We start from the raw sequence: 13,765 nt of genomic DNA on the forward strand, positions 1-13,765 counted from the left end.
TGGGAGCGTGCTATGTGGTGAAGCTCATTTTCAAGAGTGTATACACGCCACTCACAATCGAGTGCGTGACAAAAGCAGTACTCAACGTATTGAGAAAGAAATCACTTAGGAATAGCCACTGAATAAGTGGAACATAGTAGAATTAGTCTCATTAGTCTCCATATTTTTCTTTCTTTTCCAATCCAATCCAATCCAGTCTCAGTGAGTGACCAACCGCCATTGTGGGTCTTTTTAACGTTACTTCTTTCTTCGTTTTCTCACCCGTTCTTTTTGTGCTTTCTTCTTCAACGGAACAGCAGGTCCAGATTACATTTGAGTGACCTTTCCTCCTTTTCTTACAATAAACGTATATCCACCACCAACAAAGGTAAAACTCTGATCTACAATATTCTTGGCATGAACCATCCGCTCCATCAAAAGAAACTGCTCGCGGCCTCTTTGGTACCACTGGAAAACCCAGTCGTGTATGCTGAGCGCATCCTGTGAGTATAAGTACATGCGTCGGCTTTTCGGCGGTTCTTCCGAAGACTGTCTTCATTTTCATCCCTCAGTAGAAGCCGGTCCCGCCGACTCTTTTTTTCAGTAGCCGGGCACTGCGCTCCGTCTCAGTTGATTAGCTTCAGTTCAATCTCATTTCCTGAAACGAAGTTACCCGGCAAGCCAAGAACTGAACATAGAACTGAACTTCAGAGCATAACAGCCTGCTAGCCAATCATCTTCCAGAATGAACTCGTTCCTTCCCCTGATTTGTTGCGCGCCTTTTTGGGACACTAATAATTTGTTACATTAATTCTCACAAAAAGGGGCCCGCGAACTACGAACTCCACAAATTAGGAGTAGTTATGTATGGCATCATTCTGCGCAGTGGCAGCACCACCTAGATAAAGGAGGCCTCCTTAGTCGTGGACGTGACGTAACAACTAAGGGTCAGCCAATCAGGATCGTGTTTTCAACGGCGGTAGCCAATCACGAAAGAACTTTCAGCTGCCGACGTCTACGAGTATTGCAGAGATGGTCATCCTCACGAGGGTGGATGAGGGTGAGGGTGCCTTCACCCTCGCCTCACGCACATTGAGGTGAGGTGAGATGAGGGAATCTCCCCGAGGGCAATGGATTTAGGTGAGGGGAAGTTCTCAAATGGAAGATATTGAGGTGAGGTGAGGAAAATTTTCCAATAAAGAGGTCGAGGTGTGGTGCAGTGAGGAACAATTTTTCAGAAGTAGGTTGCGGTGAGGTCAGGTAAGACGAGGCGAGGAAAATTTTATGACAATGACGTTGAGGTGAGGTGACGACGGCTTTTCGACAATGATGTTGAGGTGAGGTGGAGGGAAAATATCTGGAACGTTCGCGATCTGAACTTCTAACTGTTGCACGGCGATCTCGAGGAGCACTCGCGAATCAACGTTGCTCCGTTGTCGATCAACGTTGTCCTAATGACGGCTGTCTCTCGCCTCCGGCTTCTGACTCTCTCACTCTGACTCTCCGGCTTCTGCAGAGCGTTGCCGATCGTCCGAGGACAAGGTCTAACGGGGAGCACAGCAAGAAGAAGGATTAGAGCCTCCGTCTATTAGGGGTTGACGTGTATATAGGGGCGAATGCGCAGTTGCTTCCAAGGCAGAGGCTTCGGAGACGAGCAGCGCTGTCCGTATGATAGTGATGCTAGGAGAAAGAGAGAGAGAGAGAGAGAAAGGAGATGTGAGCTTGGTCACCGCGGGACTAGCTACTCCAGGTCTAGTATAGAGAGAAAAAAAAAAGAACACGTCTCAAAAGGCGAGAGCACTGCTACGCTCTTACAGGAGCACTGAGGTTGACCCCCCTTTTTTTTTTCAGTGCGGAGCGTTCTCCAACGAAAAAAATGAGTCCCTGCGAAAGAACGATGAGCGTACACTCTTAAAAATGAACTTCACCACATAGCACGCTCCTAGCCAACCATCATCTCTAATGATATCGTTATCTGCCCTGATTTGTTGAAAACAAGGGGCGTACGCCTTTTTTTGTGACACTTATGCTGTTCATAATTGTCACAAAAAAGGTGTACGCCTCCAGTTTTCAACAAATCCGAACAGATAACGATATCATTCGAGATTATGGTTGGCTAGGAGCGTGCTATGCGGTGAACTTCATTTCTAAGAGTGTAGATGACCTACAGAGCGAGCGCAAGGGTTCTGTTCCGCACGCCTTTGAAAAATTATTCTCCTCGTGAAAAGAGCGCATCGCAGAAGGAGAGGACGTCGTGACGTATGCTATACTGCCCTCACGTGACCAGTGACGTACAGCGGCACAGCTCAAGCATGTATAAGAGGCCCGTGAGGCGCGAAAAAAAAATAATAATAAAGGAACAAGGCACGGAGCCTCCAATACGCCACACGAGAGGGCGTGGAGTCCCACTTAACTTTGTTCAACATGCCTCGTGCTGCCAATCTACGCAGCTCAAATCCCTATGTCATTCCCACCCCCCTCACTTTGTCGATTTTTCTCGTTGGGTGCAGCAAGTGGATTCGTTAAATCTATATCTGTAGCAGCAATTTTCAGTGCAAAAAAATTTTTGGAGGAGGTGAGGTGAGGAAAATGATTTAAAAAGTAGATTGGGAGGTGGCTCAGTGGTTAGCGTGCTGGCCATGTCGCGTCGAGACTGGGAGGTACCCGGGTCCGAATCCCGGTGCCGGCTGTGCTGTCTGGGGTTTTTCCTGGGTTTTCCTGAGACGCTCTCAGACATATGTCGGCACAGTACCCTTAGAAGTCGGCCCAGGACGCACATTCCCCCAGGGCGTCAGTCGTGACGTTGCCCACATACGTGAGGCCGACAACGGCAAGCCCTTTCACCGTCACCACCACCACACCACCAGTGCAGAAAAATTTTTGGGGGAGGTGAGGTGAGGAAAATGATTTAAAAAGAAGATTGGAGGTGAGCTGAGGTTAGGCAACATCTTCCGCGAAAAGGTCGAGGTGAGGTGAGGAAACTTTTCCACAAAAAGTGAGGTGAGGTAAGGTTAGGAAATTCTTTCAAGAATACAATGACGTGAGATAAGATGAGGAAAAAATTTCCCCAACAAATTGAGGCGAGGTGAGGTAAGAAAAAAACATGCGGTACGAAAACTGAGGCAAGGGCGAAGCTCGTGAGGTCATTTGCCCACCTCTGACGAGTAGTGATTGATTATCGTCCCCGCGTAACTAAATTGGAAAACGTTAAAATAAAGCGCAAAACGGGTCCCATATTTTTCTCAAGACTGGCTTTTTTTTGGAAAGCTTGTTGCGCTTTTTGTCTGCAGATTCGGGTCTAGAAGTTCCAAGTTATAGCTGCAATCATTTGCGCGTTGTTGAATTCGCAGAACGGGGATTCGCAGTAGCAGACGAATTCTGACTTCATATATCAACGTGGCGAAAGAGGGAGAGGAAGGCAATACGCGGGCCTTACACTCTTAAAAATGAACTTCACCACATAGCACGCTCCTAGCCAACCATAATCCCGAATGACAACGTTCTCGCCCCTGATTTGTTGAAAACGGGAGGAGGAGCCTATTTTGTGCCGTGCATAATGGGCACAAAATACACTCTTAAAAATGAACTTCACCACATGGCACACTCCTAGCCAACCATCACCCCGAATGACAACGTTCTCGCTCTAGATTTGTTGAAAACGGGAGGAGGAGCCTATTTTGTGGCCATTATGCACGGCACAAAATAGGCTCCTCCTCCCGTTTTCAACAAATCAGGGGCGAGAACATTGTCATTCGGGATGATGGTTGGCTAGGAGCGTGCTATGTGGTGAAGATCATTTCTAAGAGTGTAGGCTCCTCCTCCCATTTTAAGCAAATCAGGGGCGAAAACGTTGTCATTCGGGATGATGGTTGGCTAGGAGACTGTTATGTGGTGAAGTTCATTTTTAAGAGTGTAGGGAGCATTGGCAGTGGTTGGCCTTCATCTTTGTTATACACTCTTAGAAATGAACTTCACCGCATAGCACGCTCCTAGCCAACCATCATCTCGAATGGTATCGTTATCTGCCCTGATTTGTTGAAAACGGGAGGCGTACGCCTTTCTGTGACACTTATGCTGTTCATAATTGTCACAAAAAAGGCGTACGCCTCCCGTTTTTAACAAATCAGGGCAGATAACGATATCATTCGAGATGATGGTTGGCTAGGAGCGTGCTATGCTGTGAAGTTCATTTTTAAGAGTGTATGGTGAAGCTGCCTGTTAAGGGCGTCCGCAGGTCCCACACCTTTACACTTCAATCGTGAAACTCTGCACATCTTCGACATATCTCGTTGTGCCAGGCGTATGATAGTGTATTCCGACGAGTTCGTTTCTTTCTTCACTGACAGAGATTAGCGCAGATGTCATGCTGGAAGAAGGTGAGGGGAATGCTGCTAATGACGTTTGAGGCCATAATCCGCCTCCCCGAAGAACCGTTAATGCCCACATAATCCTAAAGCACTGTTGTTCGACGGCCAAGTAGCGTTATCGCCAGTCCTTACTCATATTATCGTTCAAGTCCTTCCAGAGCGCGTTCTCTAATTAGCACAAAGCATCCCGTATAAGGAACTGACTGCCGTTACGAAAGCGATAATGGCCCTGTAGTTATGGAGATAAAAGCGCTACACTGTACAAGGCAAGCCGCATGACCGAGCGGGTTAAGGCGCCAAGGTCGTGCAAAGGTCCAAGGTCGTGCTGAAGACAGGGAGGTCGTGGGTTCGAATTCTACCTCTGGCAGTGCTGTCCGAGGTTTTCCCTGGGCTTTCCGAAAGGCGAATGTCGGCACAGTTCGCACTGAAGTCGGCCCAGGACGCGTACTAATCCCCCTTCTCTCCCACTCCTTCCTGCTGCCCCTCGTCTTTACGCCCTTCATAGTCGCAGTTGCTTCGCGGCGCTAATGTGGAATTAAAAAAAATAGTAACAGTGTATAAGTAGCAATGGAGAGTGTTAGCAGAGCGTTGATGACGTCACTGTGAAGTTAACGTATACCTACCGGACCCATAATGACAGCTTCCGCGAGTCAGAATTTTAGTCGCTCATTGGGTGGGGTAGATAGAGTATACCTACACCCTTAGAAATGAACTTCACCGCATAGCACGCTCCTAGCCAATCATCATCTCGAATGATATCGTTATCGGACATGATTTGTTGAAAACGGTAGGCCTTTTTTGTGACAATTATGAACAGCATAAGTGTCACAAAAAAGGTGTACGCCTCCCGTTTTCAACAAATCGGGGCAAATAGCGATATCATTCGACGCGATGGTTGGCTAGGAGCGTGCTATGCGGTGAAGTTCATTTTTAAGAGTGTAGACTCTTAGAAATGAAGTTCACCGCATAGCACGCTCCTAGCCAACCATAACCTCGAATGATATCGTTGTATTCCTTGATTTGTTGAAAACGGGAGGCGTACGTCTTTTTTGTGACACTTATGCTGTTCATAATTGTCACAAAAAAGGCGTACGCCTACCGTTTTCAACAAATCAGGGAAGATAACGATATCATTCGAGATTATGGTTGGCTAGGAGCGTGCTATGCGGTGAAGTTCATTTCTAAGAGTGTAGTGTTCTTCGTTTTCAGGTTTTATGATTTTTGAAATTCGAAAGGGAAAAATTTGGGTGCTATTTACATACGAGAATTCGGGGATAAATCGAGCGCTATATGATCTCCGTTTGATATACCACCGGGGAATTTTCGGGCGAAACGAAACGCATATGAAACAAGCCACTGCTGTGACATCGGGACGAGAAACAATATTTTTTATATTTCCGCTCGGAACTGGGATAGTGAATGACCGCGGTATTCAAACACGTGTCCGAGCTCTACAAAAGCTCGTCTTTGACTCCTGCACGAGGGGATCATAAATGGAGGACAAATAGGTTGTCAAAAAATAGGTCTCTTTGCTGATATTATGATTCACTTTTCCGACGGTTTACCGAAAACGACAAGTTGAAGAACCGCAAGGATTTCGGGTAGATATCGGGTTTTACCCGAATTCTTGAAAATTTGTTCGGGAGGAACTATCGTGAAAAATCGGGTTTAGCCCGAAAACGAATAACCCTAAACTGTATACCTCGAACGTTACGTTATCGAAAGGTCTAATAATTCTGCAGCGACACAAAATGCCTGCACATTCTTAGAAATGAACTTCACCGCATAGCACGCTCCTAGCCAACGATAATCTCGAATGATATCGTTATCTTCCCTGATTTGTTGAAAACGTTAGGCGTACGCCTTATTTGTGACAATTATGAACCGCATAAGTGTCACAAAAAAGGCGTACGCCTCCCGTTTTCAACAAATCAGGGAAGATAACGATATCATTCGAGATGATGGTTGGCTAGGAGCATGCTATGCGGTGAAGTTCGTTTTTGAGAGTGCACTGCATGCACTGGTGAGATTTCTGGAAGAAATCCCTCTGGTTGACAATTCCTGACTTTCCCTTCATTCCGCGCAAGCAGACAGCCAGCAAGTTTCCACAACGAAAGCTCGAAACTATAGGAAGTACAAGAAAAAGGCGCACGAAACAAGGTCTGTTTCCTCTGCGTTTTTCTCTTCTTCGCCAGTCTCGGCTTTTTCATTATGGATCTCTGCCTCCAGTTCGCTTGCTTTTAAACTATTCTTTGAGTTTAACCCCCGAGCGTTCTCCAAGGCAAATTTCCATCTGTTGAACCTTCGCCATCCATCTACTCTCTCATTCTCGTTATTTTTCTTAACTGCAACATTTTTCTTAACACTGCACTTTTAAAACGGATGGTGCTGGTTGTGCTAGTGCTGAAAGGGCTCGTCGTTGTGGGCAACGTCATAACTACAGCTCTGGGGAGTGTGCGTCCTGGGCCGTCTTCACAGGGAACCGTGCCGGCATTTGTCATTCTTTAAACGTAACTTTAACGCACAACATGCTGAGAGCCAACCATTGCACAGAAGGTTACCGTTATCACTCCTGATTCGCGGAAAATGCGGGGCGTACACCTTTTTGTATTGTTGACTCTATGAGATGAGCCACAGAAGATTGTGTACTCATCTTCCTAAACTTTCCCTAACCATTTATCCCGCTTGTTACCCCACTTGTTATTCGTATCTTGCCTATTTCTACCCATGAGTCATCAACTTTTTGTGACAGTTAGCATAACTGTATAAGTGTGACAAAGAGGCGTACGCGTCCAGTTTTTCAACTAATCACAGGTACGTTAGGGATGATTGTTAACTTGGAGCATATTATGTGCTGTGAGATACCGCTTCAACAGTGCGGGGGTGCATCAGTACATTTCTTGTATAGTTTGTGTTTGTGCCGTGCATAATGGCACAAAATAGGCTCCTCCTCCCGTTTTCAACAAATCAGGGGCGAGAACGTTGTCGATCAGGCAGGACGTCCATGATCCACAAGGAGGAGACCGTAGCACGTGCGCGAGAAATCATTCGCGCTGACCGACGTCGGACAACCAGACAACCTTGCAGATGATGTTAGACTTGCATTCGGTACGCGCCAGAACACCCAAAAGTCCAAAAGAAAGAAAGCCAAATCCAAAAAGAGTTTCAAAAAGTCCCAAAACAGTCCTAAAACGCCTTTTGTTGCGGCAGGCTGTGAGTCAACCCACGTGACAATTCACAGTGCCTACAGAGGACGCGGACGCCAGAGCCCTCACGGTTGTTCGAATAGAAGCTAGCATAAGACAGGGTCAAACAAGGTTGTAAGCAGAAAGATTATTGTGAGGATAGGTCGAGACCCTGGGCCTGTCGCTTGTACTGGGAACACCTCACACGCAGACCCAGCCGAAGTAAGTCTTCGCGCTGGCAACCTCAACGCCAGTATCCAAGCAATACTCCGAGGCAGAGGCAGGAATCAGGTGGGCAGACCGGCAGCCAGAACCAAGAACCCGGGAACAGATATGAGTCGGAACGAAGAGCGGTTGAACTCGAAGACGATGCAGACGGTCAGTCCGAAGTCCTTTTCAACTGGAAGAATCCAATGGCCCGTGCGCTTACCATGGTCCGCGCCCCCTTACGTCACACACTCTACCCATTCTTCCCCGAGCCTATTCTTTGCCCAGCTGTGACCTCTACCATGACACGCCATCGTGACGCCATCGCAGACACCGCCCTGAGAAGTGGAGCTCTGGCAACTGGACCTTGCTCCGTGATAACGCCCCTGCTCACAGCCATGTCTGCCACCACGAATAAGTTTCTGGCTGAATACAACATCCCGTTGGCGCCACACCTTCCGTCCTCCCCTGACCTTGCTCCACGCGGCTTCTTCTTGTTCCCGAATCTGAAGAAAGCCATGAAATGTCACCGATTCGATGAGGTGGAAGAGATTTACACCAACGCAACGAAACAAATGAGGACTACTCCAAAAAGTGACTACCAGAGGTGCTTTCGTCAGTGGCAGGATCGCTGGAATAAGTGCATACAATCACAAGGGAACTACTTCGAAGATTACAAGACCTGCCTAGCCGCTAACTGTGTGCGATCACTAAAAAGAAAATTCAATAAATTTTTATGCATGCTGACTCCTGACACACAACAGTTCCTTATATCCAAGTAGATATTTTTTTTTGTTAGCGCCGCGAAGCAACTGTGGCTATGAGTTACTGTGACATGATTAATGAATTAAAAGCGTTTCGAGCCTTGTTAAACATCACTTGATTGATTGATTGATTACATAATAGAAACGTCACTTTCTTTCTTGTTCCTCCTCGTGTTTCATTGTCTCAGCTGTTCTCTATGCCAACGCATTGCTCTCGTACTACATGTACGCGACACATTTACATTGCTGTTCAGAATATTTTATATTAACATAATTATCTAATTACCCGAGTAAGTAACTGACCTAATTACACTTTGCTCTCCCCTAACACCATAACAACGGAAACGTCCTGCACGTGCAAACTATCTTTACAAGTATGTGTACAATCTGGTAAATATATGTACAATCTACCGTTCCTATGGTACACATATCAGGCAAAATTCGACTGAAAAATAGGTTCTGATTATTTACACTATTTTCATAGTCTGAATCCGTTGTTAGCGAACGAGGTTGCTCAGAGCCATTGCTAGTATCTGATACTGTCGTACTGCTCAGTTGTTTTTTTTTAAAATCTCAAACGTCATTGTTAATACCGAATCGTCCGTGACAAACAAACAAAGGCAAATTATGCCAGATGTTCATTTTAGTTTTTAAGTATGAAAAATATTCCTTTAGCAACGAGACCCCACTGCACAATCCCGAAAAATCTCGCAAACATTCGTTCACAAGATTCAGGAAACGTTCTACTACAGGGCATCCTCTTCCGATTGACAGGAAATTCCATCCTACATCGCAGTTAATAGGGATCGGAATAACGGTAAAAGAGATAGGACTGAACGCAACGACGTGTGTCGTAAGAGGTGGATTGCCTGAACAAAACTGCAGGAACAAGTCGGGCACAAACATAATAGGATTACGTGTCATCATTGGATTTCTGGCGACCGTTGCTGATGATATTTAAACGTCTGTTCCTTCTTTTCTTTTGGTTTGATCCTCTTAAGACTTCTCCATCAGGTGCCCCCAAAAGGCGATACGCGAATGAAGTTCGTCTTTCCGCGCGATATTAAAGCTTGAGGGGTCCAGTAGCGCGATGAACATGTACTGGATGCACTCACAACTTTAAGTCGGTCGGGACGTTACTGTCCTGAGAAGGTAATTCAATCATAATCATCTCACCACAACTTCAAACGGCACGGAGTCAGCCTTGATGAACCCAAGACAAGGACTCAAGACCTCTTGAACTCAAGAACGGGGTTTCCGAGTTGCCACTCCGGAGTTGGAATGATTCCGGAATCATTCCAGGTTTATCAGACAGTAGTGAATGGAATGACGGAAACTGTTTTAGGAATGGAACGGTCTGGGTGCCCCGGTGGTAATTTTGGTCATATCCCGATGGTTTCTGCTCTAACGCCCATTGCACACACGCACCGCACCTGCACACGGCCAAGAGCCAAATTACCTTGTCTTTGTGTTCTTTCTTTTTCTTTTTTTCTGTTTTTCATGCTGGGTAACGCCAATCTCCTCTGGTACTGCTGGACTAGCCCGGACGGTTTCCAGTCCCTTTTCTTTTATGATGGAATTAAAGGAATGAAACGAGGTTGCCGAGCCATTCCAGGATTGGGAACTGACCATACCTTTTCATTCCGAGGAATTCAAAGGAAAGGAATTCTCACAAATCTCGATTCCTCGGAATGGACTTGGAATTGAATAGGGGGTCCCATTCCGCAACCCCGCTCAAAACCCCAAGAATGGATGTAGATTTTAACCTGCAAGAATCTAGAGTCAGCAATTCGCCTCTATATAAAGGACGATGTTCACGGTGTCTTGACAGTATGCCGTACCAGGTCACAGTCCTCCTGAGACTTGCAGGGACGGAGTTGTGCCTGAAGATATGGAAGACAGCGCTTGTAATGACAATACTGAAACCGGGAAAGTCACCAACAGAGCCGGCGTCATTTCGGCCGCAGCCTCATCAACTCGAGCGCCCTCAAGTGAAACTCTCTTCGTTTTTTGCTCGGGACCCTCCATTCATTGTGATGGAAAGTTATTACTACTAAAAGTTGCCTTGATCATGAAGGGATTAGTCTTCATCAACATAATGATGAACGAAAAAAAAAAAAAAACCGAGACAGGGAAGAGAGATCTCAACGTAGACTTGCTTCTGGGGTCGCGAAACCTGTTAGATCCGAGAATGGGCCTCTATTACCAATATTGGAAAAAAATATTGGGCCAAGACGTTGTGCTGCTTTGGTGGTTGAGGTTACTGAACGCGCTGATAGCGCCGCGATTGTGCTGACGTGAAGATAATAAAGACGGCGTGAGGTGCTCTGTCTAGGGACACTCTGCTGCTTGGTCGTTGCTCTTTTTGGGTTCTCCGGTATCACTATGACTCGGAGGTCACCACAAAGCGGAGCATCAAACCGAAATTTTTACTGGTTCGATTCGGGTTTGGGTCCAGGCATAATGGTTCGGTTCTGGTTCCGCTCCAGGAGGACACACATATTGGTTCCGTACCAGTTCAAGTTGTTCTAAACCGATTCCGAACCGGTTCACACACACACACACACACACAAAATGAAGTGGCGATTTACGGTAAATGTGAAAGGAATGCGTTAGCATTAGGCGCCTTTTCCGGTTTAAGCTCGACTTAAGGTTGTCCACTTCTCATCTGTACTTGACTTCACTTCCGGTCCAACTCTACTTCCGGTTGTCAACTTACGGTCTAACCTGCCAACCAGCAGCCTGGGCGCTGCCCAAGTGCCATTTGTAGATAGTGAGAGATGATGATAGAGAAGAGGATTCAGGTGATCAAAGCAAGGTGAAGAGGACTGTTGATGACAGGTTCATTGCACAAGGTATATGCCCTAAAATTAACGGTAGGGAGGTTCCGAAAGCATTTATTTCTCCTCGCATGTCCTAGCGCAACAGTAAAGATACCCAGCAATCTTATGTTAGTACAGACTGTTGTGTCCCCAAATGACCTTCAACGCGATCACCTCTTTACTTTACAAACGAGTCAGGCATGAGCTTCCCTATCCTCCCAAAGCAAAGCTGTGACGAGAGCGCTTGTCCACAGGAAAACGAAACTATAGGGCGCGATTGTCCGACGTTGTCTCCATCGATGCGGGCGTCCAGCTTTGCGTTTCCGCTTGTATTGGAGACTCAGGTTGCAAAATAAAAGAAAAAAGAAATGCCGCATTAACTGCTCACTTTTGGAACAGGTTGGGGCACTTTTGGTAGGTAAGATGAAAAACGGTCACTCTCGAACTCTCGATGCTTTGAAACCGGCTTTGAAACGGTAACCGAAATTTTCTAAATCGGTTCAGTTCCGGTTCAGCTCCAAGCTGGCGGCGGCCTTTTCGGTTCGCTGGCGATTCGGTTCTTTCCGGTTTTCGGTTCCGGTTCTGTTTGGTGCTCTGCCACAGAGACGACTGGCAAAGAGCAGTGGCGAAGAGGTCGTACCTACGTCGCTCCTGCACAAAGCTGCGGTTTCCGAAGCTACAAAAGGGGTGTTGTCGTGTTTTGTTGTTTCCCCAGTCTCAGGGTTTGATTATGGACGTATACAACCACCAGCTCGCCCGTGTTCTTGCCGTTTTATCTACAGAAAGTGTGACGGTTAAGCGCATCTCTCATCCATAGCCTTCCATTAAACGTTCCTTGCAGCAGCCGCGTCCTGTTGAAGCATACGTACATTTTTAATCCCCAGCAGTCGAGACGCTAATGGATTATGCGAAGCATGTCTGGGCACACGTCCCAGTGCGCTTACGCTCGAGTAGCGTGTCGCGTAGCGGTTGGAAACTTCGTTATCTGCCTGCTGCTACATATCTAAACTAATCCAATCTAGTAGATAATAAGATAGATAATAGATCGTCGCCCATCTCCATGTTCTCGATATTTGCTCTTTTCACGGCAAGTTTCTCAGTCCGTGGTACACAGCATACTAGGAGCTGTAGGTGAGCTTTATAACATTTATCAATGAAAATGATTATTGAGAGACATAAATATGAGCACATATAGGAAACGATAATAGAGTGTTTCAAACGCTATATTATCTTCTGGCGGTCAGATATAAAGAGAGAAATGTACTGCACCGATACTGCCAATCTTAGGTTGAACACGACAATACACCCCTGTTACCGGATTGCTTAGCATCGAATGGCACTTTGTCTAGCGACGACCCCTACTATATTTTAATCGTTCAGTTACTTGATCCAATAAAACCGGAGTCATATTACACATGCCTTGAGTCCAATGATGCGCCGGACCGGGATCGTCATTTTTTTCTTTGTTTATTTGATTGTACAGGCTGCTTAAAAAAACATTCTTTTCCCAACCCTGGTTTTCCTGTTAGAAAATATGAACACACATTCGAAAGCTTCAGATGTGTTAATAACGAGAAATCAAAACGCAAGCACTATAATCCTTGCACAGTTCTTGCAGAATATCGTTTTCATATCGGCAGAGCAGTGGCTCTTGTGTTCGTTGGTTGCAGCGCCTATACAGCTAACACCTTAGGCTTACAAGAAGAAGAAGAAGAAAAAAGAAAACATGACTTTGTAAATATACTGGGTCGTTAATGGTAAAAATAACTGTTAACGTAACGCGAAACTTGTTTCGTTTGTTGTTGTTGTTGTTGTTGTTGGCAACGCCTTCGGTCGGTTGCAGGCGACACACTCGCGCGCCCTCTCACCGGCCACGAGAGCGCCACCGGCTTTTATTTGGGGCCGCAATGCGCTTGGGTCCCCCATTCTAAATCTCTGGAACAAAATGACATAAAAATTGGGGTGTTAACGCACTTGCAAGTCATATACCGACAGTGTTTATCTTTACATATTTTGAACCTCCGCAACAGGTATTCCTTGTACGCGACATGCTGTTCATTGATCATACACGTATTTCGTCTGCAAAACAGCACGGATTTCGAAAGCATAGCTACATGTTCTCAACTAGCGAAGCTGAAACACACATAAGGAGCCGTTCAAAACAGCAATCACAAACAAATAATAAGATGGCAAGTTAACTGTTCTGAGGCTGGAACTCAAACAGATGAGCACAACACGACCCTCATCTTTCACAAAAATTGTGTTTATAATATCTGAGATTCATTAGACACTACAGGGGTAAGTGCCCGACGCAACGCAGTGTATTCATAACAGCGCTCTCAAGAATGGACATTGCACGCAGCAGTCAGAGCACAGAACCCGCCGTCGCCTTTTCCACGGGTACGAAACCTCACTCACCTTCTGATGTCGTCCTCAGAAGG

General features: G+C 46.2%; 1 long non-coding RNA gene across 1 annotated transcript in view; it reads left to right on the forward strand.

Moving 5' to 3' along the window:
• LOC135370105 (uncharacterized) overlaps positions 1 to 13,765 on the forward strand; it is a 164,056-nt gene that overhangs the window by 149,548 nt on the left and 743 nt on the right. The window lies entirely within an intron of this gene.

The sequence above is a fragment of the Ornithodoros turicata genome, chromosome 10, assembly GCF_037126465.1.
Source record: "Ornithodoros turicata isolate Travis chromosome 10, ASM3712646v1, whole genome shotgun sequence".
Lineage (NCBI taxonomy): Eukaryota > Metazoa > Arthropoda > Arachnida > Ixodida > Argasidae > Ornithodoros > Ornithodoros turicata.